Genomic DNA, 12,522 nt, shown 5'->3' with positions numbered 1-12,522 from the left:
AAGTTACATTACCAGTTTGTCAAACTGATGTTATAAGATAGAATCACATATATGCAACTGATTATGGGCAATAAGCAAGCAATTTGATGTCTTGCTAGTTGTGAACCAAATGCCAGTTAATTAATTCTACCCTTGGACAATATAGTTTTTCAGATTGTTTCCTTTGATTTGTTGTATATTTATCCCCAAATGCCCATTACAGATATATCTCTGTTAATCAACTGAGTGGATGTGAGCCCCATTAATGAATTAGAGACTGTGAATTTTTACTCTCACTGACTAATTGGGTGCCAGATAACTCACTGAATTGAATTAGAAAGGATTAGGGCATATATTCAGTAACATGATATGCCAGAAAGAAGAGATGGCTAAATATCAATTATGGGCTTACACTATGTCATAGTCTCATCTGCTCCCTAAAATAAAATTAATTCAGTCTTAAATTATTTATATTATTCTCATTGTGTGTGATTGACTAAGATTGTTATGAAAAAGCCATGAAAAATATTAGAATCTCCAACTTAGACTTATTTTTAGGAAATAGTAAATATTGATGAAGAATGCTAAACATGTTGTGTGTTATATAACACCTGTGATAAAATTTTGTTCAAAATATTCAGGAAAAGAGATGTGCAGTAAAAGATGAGGAAGATTACAGATTCTATGCAATCTTCTGTAAGCCACTGTGTCCCACTCATTAAGGTATACTAGAGTCTGGGTGAGTGAGAACATTGTAGGGATAAACATGTGTTTCTCACAATTTGTTTTAAAATTTAATAAATTATTCAGAAAAATTGATACCGTATTTAAGTTCATCAGTAACAATTTGTTGCACATGTTGTAACTAATGTCATTTAATTTGTATGCATTGATTCCTTGGCTGAAAACTCAGGAAATGAAAGATACTCTACTAGAAGATACCACTAAAATACCATAGTGTGAAGAAGTTGTGATCAGGTCACTCAGACTGCTAAGACAATTCTTCTGCTCAAGGGATAGAGTTGCTATTATGAAAGAGAGGGATTAGAAGAATTAAGGGATGTAGAAATCAAAATGGAAGATATAAAAAGGAAGAAGAAGCCAATATGTCAGTCTATACAAACAGTTTTATAAGGATGAAAATCAATGAAACTTTATTGATTTATTAACTAGATGGTCAAAAATACCTATTTTAATCAATATTACTATTCTCTTGACATTAATACCTACTTCCAAGAGTTCTTGTAATTCATAAACTTGTGTGTGTGTGTGTGTGTGTGTGTGTGTGACAGAGAGAGAGAGACAGAGAGAGGGACAGATAGGGACAGACAAACAGGAAGGGAGAGAGATGAGAATCATCAATTCTTCGTTGCGGCACCTTAGTTGTTCATTGATTGCTTTCTCATATGTTCCTTGACCATGGGGCTACAACAGACTTACTATTTGGGCATTAAAAAACAGAGAAGAAGATTACAAAATAGTGATGGAGTAGGCAGACCTTCCAATTGCCACCTCCCAGGACCAAACCGGAATTATAAATAAATTTAAGAATAGTTATCTCCAAAACCCAACTTCAGACTAAATGAAGAGGAGTCCATTGCCAAGGAGTCACAGAAGCCACATCAAGACCAGAAGGAAGGGTGGAGATGAGGAAAGGGCTGCCCGGCACCCAGGAGCGAGCAGTGGCGGAGGGTCCAGAGGGACTCTCGTTGCGAGAGGTTCAATGTGAGAGGAGAGGGCCCTGAGTCCCAGGCCAGGCGCCCCTGCCTAGAGCCCCACAGCCTGGAAAAGGTAACCATAAAGCATTTGGCGGTGAAAAGAGCCAAGGTTTCTGTCTGTGAGAAAGAGACGGGAGCTCTTGGAGATACAGGTTCCATCTTAGATGGCCCACACAGAAAATCTTGTTCACAGCCACTCACCTAGGGCTCCCGTGCATGGAGGTGAGAGGGTAAAGAGGACTGGAGTGACATGAAGAATATAACATTGGCAGCCTCAGGGGGGAAATATGATGGGGAATGGCCACCGGGACCCGTGCTGAAACATTCTCCAATACTGCAGTTGCCCCAGTGGAAGTTTCTTTCAATCTTCCTCCCTGAGGCCAGGGGCTCACCAGCTAGAAGAACTTCTGCAGAGGAGACTGTTGGTTCCACTCAAACTGAACCTGCTGCTCACCTCCCTGGGGAGAAATTGAATTGGAGTATCCAGCAGTGTCTGAGCGATTAAGCTCTAGAATAGGGGCCACTTTTCCTGTACTGAGCTCCTATCCAAAAGACACTAGAAGCAAAGGGTCCCACTAATGTTGTCATCCTGACCTCAGCTGCTCTAACTCTAAGCTTTCCACCTATGGAGGGACTGGTAGGGTGCAGCCAGTCTGAGCCCGCTCTACAGTCTTTCTATAGAAGACTCTGCAGGAAGACCAGTCAGCTGCAAGAGGAGATGGACTGACTGAAGAGTGAAGGCAAATCTTAAGGAATTTGGGCCCTGTTAAGGAGCTGCTTCATCTTTAAGCAGAAGGAAGCTGATTCTTATATTTGAGTTGGTTCCTCCCACACATATGCAGGCACAGAAAGAAAGCACACAGACAGTGAACAGAGCAGTAGCTCCAGACAAGTCACCCCTGGTGGTTTACAAACAATGTCTGACATCAACCCACACCCGAACCTTACCCAGGAGGACCTAGAACCAACACAACCAGCAGACCACACCAATGCTAGACTCAACTAGGCACACAAGTAGCACACCTAAAGGAGTTGAGCCGGGCCCAGACCCTACTGAGAATAACTATACCCATTGGACAGACACTGCACAGCACCTAATACATGTGATCAAAGTTGACCCTTATAGCCAGCCGCCTGAAGGGGTAACTTCACCCACAAAAGGACCAACAGCATTCAAGACTCTTATACAACAGGAAGGTAAATATATTCCTTAAGAAACATTCCTAGAGTAAGTAGCTGAGGTGGCCTAGATGTTAGTACCACTGAGCCCACCTTCCTTATAAAGACATCACAACAAATCTGGCAGTCAAAGCAGAGTTAAGATACCTAGTACACAAAGTGGGTAAACAAAGAAATATGACGCAAATGAATCGACAAAAGAAATCCCCCCCAAAATAATTAAATTAAATGGAAGTAACTAAACTATGACATGGCAAGTTTAAAAAATGGTTATTAGGATGCTCAAGTATCTTAGAGTAAGAGTGGATGATCACAATAAGAACTTAGTATGCATTAAAAAGGACATTGAAATCATAAAAAAGAACCAGCCAGAAATTGCAAATACAATATCTGAAGTGAAGGTGGCGCTAGAAAGAATGAACAGCAGGTTGGATGAAGTATAGGATCGCATCAGTGATTTAGAAGACAAGATAAATATAAGCACAGAAGCAGAACAGCAGAGTAAAGAGGCTCAAAAAGTCTGAGGAAAGTCTAAGAGACCTCTGTGACATCATAAAGAGAAACAACATCTGCATCATAAGAATTCCTGAAGGAGAAGAGAACAAACAGGGAATAGAGAACTTGTTTGAAGAAATTGTAGCTGAAAACTTTCTTAACTTGATGAAGGAAAAGTCATACAAGACACTTAGCAAATCAACAAACAAAAATTGCTGGCAATGGTGTGGAGAAAAGGGAGCCCTCCTGCACTGCTGGTGGGAATACAGACTCATGCAGCCACTGTGGAAAATAATACGGCATTTTCTAAAAAAAAAATTTAAATGAAAATGCCTTAGGACCCAGCTATCCCACCTTTAGGAATATATCCTAAAAATCCCAACACACTAATTCAAAGGAAGATATGCACCCCCATGTATATTGCAGCATTGTTTATAATAGCCAATATCTGGACAGTGTTTGTCCAGTACCTGTCAATGGAAAAGTGGATAAAAAAGCTGTGTGGTACATTTACATAATGGAATATAATGTAGTCATGAAAAAAAGGAAATCTTACCTTTTGCAACAGCATGTGTGGACCTGGAGATTATTATGCTTGCTAAGTGAAATAAGCCAGGCAGAAAAAGACAAATACCATATGATCTCAATTATATGTGGAATTTAATGAATAAAATAAACTGAGGAACAAAATAAAAACAGAGTCAAGGTCACAGAGATAGACAGCTGTCAGAGGGAAGGAGGTAGAGGGGATGAGATCAAAGAAGGTGGAGGGTTTAGCTAAAGGTCTATCGGAAGTTCTGTCTGTTTTTGGAATAAAACAAAATATAAATTTTTCTTACTGTCATTAAACTTTATTAAATAATATAATTGCCATTATTATTAATAACTTCTTGTCAGCATGAGGGCAATTTGTATATCCCATTTTTGAAAAATGTTTTATCTTTTGATGCAAAAAACTGAACCAGTGCTTGTTTGATATCTTCTTCATTTTTGAATTTTTTGCCCTTCAAAAAATTTTGTAAGGACAAAAACAAGTGATAGTCGGAGGATGCTAAGTCCAGGGAATATGGTGGATGCGACAGACATGCTTCTGTAGCATTTCTTCCTTGTTGAAATTCGTAAAAATTACAGTGGCGTAAATGAACTTTATCAGTAGCCATGGTACACTATCGCTTCACACATAAGACTAACGTGAATCAACTTTGTTTTAGCTAATTTGCTATGTCAATATGTATACATTAAGTGATAAAAATAGAGAGACACATATGTGCCAAATGAACATGTGCTTACGTGTCAAAACTTGTTGTGATAGAAACGGACAGAACTCTCTGGTAGACCTTATACATAAAACACAGATACAGACAACAAGCAAGCAATTCCTAGAAAGAAAGGGGGGATGGAAATATGGGAGGAGGAAATGTGGGTGGAAAGAGTCTTTGCATAGGGCATGGGGCACTATGGGGTGGGTAGAGGGGGCTATATTGAGTGGGACACTTGAAACCATCTCAACACAATAAATTAAAAATTAAAATTAAAAAAAGTAAAAAAATGAAAACAAAGAAGAATAAATTTCAGCATAGGAAAGAAAATTTTATCAAATTGTATGAGCTGCTTTATAAAGAGGGAGTTCCCTACTACTTAGTTTTCAACAGGGGAATGAACGACCATTTATCAGGGTTATTATAAAGAGAAAAATTAAACTGAGAAAATAGGTGTCTTTTAAAGTCCCTCTAGCACTAATACACTATTAAGATGTGCTATTTTAAAATTAGCCATAGTATAGTAATTATATATATTTAGAAAACTGCAGGATAAAAATTTGAGAACTTACCAATTAGAGAGATTTGAGAAAGAATTTTTTTTTTACCAATTTACCTTTCATTTACTCATACCAACTACATATTAACATTTATTTGGAACCAGGCATTAGTTTGTTCCAGGGAATATGATAGGACATAAACAAAATCCCTGCCCTAAAGGGGCGCAGTGAAGAAAGTAAAGGTACTTTGACTTATAATGATAGTTTCTGGAAGAAGTAAAGCATTCGAAATATATACGTTTTCGTGCCAGACACATTGAGGCTATGTCACTCTCTGCCTAAACAGTCACTGGCCATTTGGAAAATACATCAAAAGTAACCAGATACAAATGCAAAGAGAAAACCTAGCTAAAGTAATTACAAAATGATTATTTTATTTTAGAAGAAACAGAAATAATATGAATTAAAGAAATGATCGTGAATTTTTTTTTATCCTACCAACAACGACATTAGCTCTGTCGTGTCTGAGGTGAACTGACTTTTATAAGGCCATATCTCTAACCAGTTCTGAAGACAGAAATGTAACTCGTATTGGGGCAGGGCAAAATCAACTCCACAGACTTTAAATGTTTATATGCAGCCATATGTTTATATACATTTTTAAGATACTCACTGCTAAATCCACAGTTTATAAAAACCAAGAGGGTTTAAAAAACAACCAAAGTTACCCAACCTTATATTTATGTATAATTTTTTTTAATAAATAAGATAATCATATATTATTTTGGTTAGAAACTCAAAGTAGGAGGAGGATAATTTTCTAGGAATATAATCAGATGTCTGGAAAAACCTTTGAGATCTTCAAATGCAAAGGTCCTTCTCAGAACCTTTGAGGTTGCATTCATCATTTCAGGTGATTTGTGAAGTCAAAGTATTTTTATAATAATACCAGGAGTTATTTGCCTTTTTTACTCTTAGTCCTTTACAAGTTTGCAGTGGAGCTTTCCAGAGGCTACAATACATGTGGTCGTGCAATAGACTGACTGCAGGAACAGGTATGAGACTGCAGCTGTCTTCCATTAAGCAAGATATTAAAGAGATTTGCAAATTGTAAAGCAACGCCATTCTTCTCACTAATTTGAAAATATATATAGATATTATTTCAAAAATATTTATTCTTATTATCATTTTGTTTAAATAAATGCATAGATAGTTTAACTTATTTTCCTTTTATTTTGCAATATGGTAAATGCCAGTAGCTATAACATATATCAACAAATGTTCTTTGGCATATGTGGTAACATTAAAAATGGATTTAAGTGGTTGGGAGATGAGGAAAATTAAGAACCACAGTTCTACTAAAATGGCTTGCTATCTGATGAATTCTGAGTAGCATACATCAAGCTATTTTTCTTTTCTAGTGAATGTATTTTATCCCTTCTCAAATCAAGCTTATCCTCTTTTGGGTTTAATAATCAGGATTTTTTTATATAGAGTCAAAATCTTTTCCCTATAGCTTTCAACCAGTGATCCAGGCCTTATCACTTGCCTTGGAGGGAAAGAGTTTACTGAATCAATTGACTCATGACTATTAGTAGGATGAAACACTTTTGGACAGGTGTATTGCATTCTTGGCTACTATTAACCATTGGACCACTTTCCTTCACTCCATTTAGCCACTTATGCAACTGGATATTTGAAATTGTGTAGATATCTGCATTTTATTGTCTGAAATTAGTCCATTGGCTAGACTCATTCTAGCATGAGGCAACTATATCTGAATTTACAGTAAGCATAATTACATTTCTTAATTTTATACCAACATTACTACAAATAGTCAAATAATTTTTTTCTAGAAACAAATTTAAAGTAGTTTGACTCTCTTGTAACTGGTCAAAGGCCAAGTAGTTGTCAAATGAATATTCGCAAAAAATTAAAAAATGAAATATCTTGCTATTTTTATTCCTGTCTGTGAACATGTTTTATATATTTTCTCAGCTAAATACACAGATTGTAAGAACAAAGCATTATTTTGTAGGGAAGAAATAATGGGTCATTCAACCACTAAAAAATTCTTTATTAATAAATATAATAATTTTCTAATTTAAATTTCAGTCATTAATTATGTATGGATTAATTAGCTAACTTTTCTTCTGCCAACTAAAAAAAATGTTTTCAAAAAAGGCAAGAGTTTTCTTAAAATACACTGTTCTATTTCCCTGACACTAGATGTCTGCAGATGTTATTGTGAGTTTAAAAAAATACATGACTTTCAGGGCTAAGTATTAGAAAAAGGACGTATAACATGACATTACTTTCCTATTTCAGTGTGAGTTCCCTGGCAATTCAAAGTGGAAACCCACAGGGTAACCACAGGAGGTAACACCTTCCTGGATCAATATTTGTGCATCAAATGTTATAAGAATGTTTTGTAAGGTTCATAAATAAAGAGCTTTCTCTTTTCCCCTAGAGTCAGAAAATGAAATTAAAAGGTATCTGGCTGTCAAGGGACTTGCCTTTTCTGGAGCAAATAACCAGCCTGAGGAAGGCTTTAAATTAGTCAATTAAAGGCAAATGTTAGTGAAAAGGAATGCCAGAAATATTCCTTATTTGAGGGGTACTTCCTTCCAAGTCAATTGGTGATTTCTTAAAAGCCATGTTATATCAAACAACATCAAATCCACAGACCTTTATTAAGTATCCAATTGAACACAATTCCATTCAACAAACACATTAAATATCGACTATTTATTCATCAGTATTATACTAGTATCTAGATATGAAACCACGAATAAAATAGAAGCCTGGCCCTCTAGGGTCTTAGAATCAGGTGAGAAAGCCAGGCAACAGCAAAAAATTAAAAAAAAAAAAAAAGCATCTTCACAATGTGATAACCTGTGGCTGTGCTGAGGCAATGATGGCAGAACTGAGTGTTGCAGAATGAGGAAGGGTCAGTGAAGTGAAGCAAAAAGGGAAAGGTATTCTAGAGAAAGAGACAATAACTTAAGAGAAAGATACTGTTGACCAGCATGATGCTCTTGGAAAACTATGAGAAACTAAAACTAGAAACAATGGGAGAAGAGACTGATAAAGCAGTAAAAGACCAATTTTGGACAGCCTCATAAAGTATGCTGTGGATCCAAGTTCAAGAAAGCTTATGAGCTACAGAAGAGTTTTGAGAAGTGAGTAGTGTGATTATATTAAGCCTCACTAATATGTAATACAAAGTTTGCCCGTACTACCTCCACCTGGTCCCCAGATAAGATGTGAGGTATGCCACATCAGTAACTGGAGGGATAAGTGAGAGTTCCACAGTGAGAAGGGGTTGATAGTGAAAGAAACTGAACCTTATTCAGTTGCTTATCATACATTCTATATTAATATTCTGTTACATGTATTTCCAAATTATATTATTTTATATAATATAATTGCAATAGTTGCTAATGAGATGGGTATTGACCTTGAAAATCTAGTGTACCAAAAAAAAAAAGAAAAAAAAAAAAAGAAGAGTTTGTGGTTATTTCATGGCAAAGTACTCAACAAGAGCTATTGACTCATGATCTAGTAAACTTTATTCCAGGGATGCAAAAGTGGTTTAATATTAAAAAACATATTAATATAATTCATTATGTAATGTTGCAAAGAAAAAATTATCTTCAGAGATGACAAAACCACATTTAAAAATATTCATCATCCTAACTTTATATTGGAAAAACCTGGCAGATAGTACCTTAAATAAGTAATCAGTATTAATATCATCAGTAATAAGACATATTAACATCACATACACCCTAATAGGATGCACTGAGAATGGCATAGCATTTCTGTGGTATTACTTACTCAATCTATAACATCAATCTAATCATGAGAAAACAGCAAAAAAATACTGATTGAGGGACATTCTACAAAATAAGTGACTCATTCTTTTCACATGTAATGGTAATGAAAAACTAGGAAAGACTGAAGAAATGTCAGACTACAGAAGACTAATGTGACATGGCCACCAAATGCAATGTGTGATTTTGTGTTAGATCTTGGAAAAGACTAAGGACATTAGCAGAAGAACCAGTAAAATATAAAGAATGTACCTAAGGCCCTGGCAGGTGGTTCAGTGAATAGAATGTTGGCCCAATATATGGACATACCAGTTCGACTCCCAGTCAGGGCACACAGGATAACCAACCATCTGATTTTACCCTCTCCCTCTCCTTCTTTTCTACTTCTCCTGCAGACAGTGGCTCCAGTTCAAGCATTGGCCTCAGGCACTAAAAATAGCTCGGTACTTGAGCATTGGCCCTAAATGGGGTTGCTGGGTGGATTCTGATCAGGGGCATTCAGGAGTCTGTCTCACTAATGTCCCTCCTCTCACCTTAAAAAAAAAAAAGAGAATGTAGTTTAGTTAATAACATTATACAAATGTTAAATTCTTAATTTGAAAAGTGTACCATGGTTATATGAGATGTTACATTAGAGAAAGCTGGATGAAGAATGTAAGTGAATTCTATGTATTATCTTGACATTATTCTGTAAGTCTAAATAAATTCAAACTAACATTTTTATTATCTTTTTTTTTTATTTAGTGAGAGGAATGGAGGCAGAGACAGGTTTCTGCATGCACCTCAACTGGGATTCACCCAGCAGTCCTTTCAGAGGGCGATGCTCTGCTCATCTGGGGCCTTTGCTTGGTTGCAACCAGAGCCATATTTAGCACCTGAGATGGAGACCATGAAGCCATCCTCAGTGCCTAGGGTCAACTTGCTCCAATCAAGCAATGGCTGCAGGAGGGGAGGAGAAGAAAGAGAAAGAGAGAGAGAGAGAGAGAGAGAGAGAGAGAGAGAGAGAGAGAAGCGATGGGAGGAGGAGTGAAGAAGCAGATGAGTACTTCTCCAGTGTGCCCTGACCGGGAATCAAACCCGGGACATCCACATGCTGGGCCAATGCTCTACTGCTGACTGTGCCAACTGGCCAGGGCTCAAAATAACATTTTTTTAAAACTTCTTCAAAGTGGGTACTTAACACTGGTGAATTAACTATATATAAATTATACTTTAATGAAGTTATTTTAAAAAAATAAATTGTTAATTTTGTTAAATATAATATTGTTTGTTATAATGTGGTCTTAGTAAAAAGAGTAATCTATTTATTCTATTGGATATATACCCTTAACTATTTATAGACAAATAACATGATATTTAGGCTTTACTTTAAAATACTTTAGTCAAAATAAGAGCAAAATAGGCCAAACAAAAATTGTTGAAGTTGGGTGTTGATACACTAACTTTATCTCTTTTCTCTACTTTTGTGAAAGCTTAATATTTTTCACAATATAAAATTTTTAAATAGAGTTGTAGATATTTTAATGTTTCAAAATGGCAAGTACTTCAAATTCATGACTTTTATTGTAATAATAAGTACTTATTAAGAGCATGTATCATAGTAAATATTTTGAAAAAAATACATTTCTTTCAAGGTAAAGATGATATTTTTATGAGTCAGAAACTATATTTCAAATGAAACTTGAGCTATGGAGAGAACACGGAGAAAGTTTACAAATGTGTCCATTGTTGTATGGTTTTGTAAATAGTGTCTGTTTCCCATTAAAATTTCCATATCTGAATGTATTAAAAGTTGAAAACAGAAAATTTAACCCATTTCTTAGAAAGCCTAAATAAAAGGTTTTGTGGGTATTATCAAACCATTTACAAGAAGAATTGCTTTTTATTAGAGAAAATAGGCATTTATTACAAAACTGTAAAAAATAAATTTTAGAATAATTTTGATAGAGAATGAAAAGTGATTTAAGGTAAGTGTATTCCATTTGAATCTATAGATCTTAATATGTATTTTATCTAGATCTGACAGCCACTTAAACTAAGTTTTGAAACAAACTGGATTTGTGACTAGGCCTCTAACTCATCATTTCATAAGGATTTAAACCAAAATTAAAAAAATAAGAATTAAGCATATTCAATTACATTAAAAAATAAAAAAAATATATTTTAGCAAGAGGTAAAATATTTTTGACATGAATAATAAACCAGTTATTACATCCGTTCCTACTTTTTTCCTTTTATACATGGTTTATAAGACATGTAATATATTAGCCCAGTTGTGCCTGCATGTAATTTTTAAACTGGATTTATTTTTCTACAAATATAGTGGATTAAATAACCTGAAAACACTTTTTCAATAGGATGACAAGAAGACATAGATGTATAACAAGTGTCCTTTTAGACGTATAGCTTTATTTCTAAGAAAATAAGGAAAACACTAGAGGTAAAAAATGAGTAGAGAGCACAAAGCAGAGAGATGGGCTTGTAAGGAGATGATGTGCCCAGTGTTTGTGAGTTTGGAGCTTGTGATTCAATGCCCGTGTAGTAACAGGAAGGGAGGCCACAACTGTGAAAGTCAGGCCCTTGAAGGGTAAACTGGGAAAAAGGTGACCAATATTACAAGCAGACAGTAAAAAATGTGTGTCTCAGCCTAGACACTGTGTATAAGAAGGAATTTCTAACTTCAGACTTAACAATACACAGGTCTCTGATCTGACTTTATGCTGCCTCTTTGCTTCCTAGTGATCCTGGAATGCCCCAAGACAAGACTCAGCATAAAATATTGTCTAGGCCAGTCACATGCTTGGAACTCTGGCAGAAACCAATGCCTTGCTTTGGAAAAACATATATTCCACTTAAGTTTTATACGATTCTATAGAAAAGAAACCCTCATTGGAGATATGTGTAAATAGCAAAGTCATACAACATATGGAAAATATTCAGTCATGACAGAAAGTCAATAGATAGGAAAAGCAGGACATTTAGACCACTACTTTCAGATAATGGACCAATTGGAGGAAGACTCTATTAAAAACATCATTAAAATATTAAAAAAAAACAAATAAAGACATTTTAAAGTCATAAAGTTCATTAAAAAGGATATAGAAACAGGTGAAATATGCACAGCAATGAAAAATGTGTATATGTCAAAGAATAAAGAAGAACTAGAAATTGAAATATAGTATCGGAATACAATTTATTTGTAAAAATATTGCATATGGGCAAATGCTAAAACTGATATTGTAGTTGAAATATTTAGTTATCTGGTTCATAGGATGAAGACAAGTAACATAAAGTGGGGAGTAGGTTGTTTGCAAGCCAGAATTAATGAGAAATAGTGCATGACTTCTGCAAAGTGAAAATATTTATATACAGTCCTACTAACATTTGCCATGGGGATATGAGGACACAGTGTTACTACCATATTTTCTGATTTCTCAAGAGAAATTGTAAATTCCAAATTTTTTCATAAAATGAAAACATTTTGAAGTATTAATAATGATTTCAAATCCTTTTTATACAGTACATGGATTTAAAGAAACATAATGTTTACCATCTT

Source organism: Saccopteryx leptura, chromosome 3, assembly GCF_036850995.1.
Source record: "Saccopteryx leptura isolate mSacLep1 chromosome 3, mSacLep1_pri_phased_curated, whole genome shotgun sequence".
Taxonomy (NCBI): domain Eukaryota; kingdom Metazoa; phylum Chordata; class Mammalia; order Chiroptera; family Emballonuridae; genus Saccopteryx; species Saccopteryx leptura.
Note: the sequence above shows the minus strand (reverse complement) of the source record.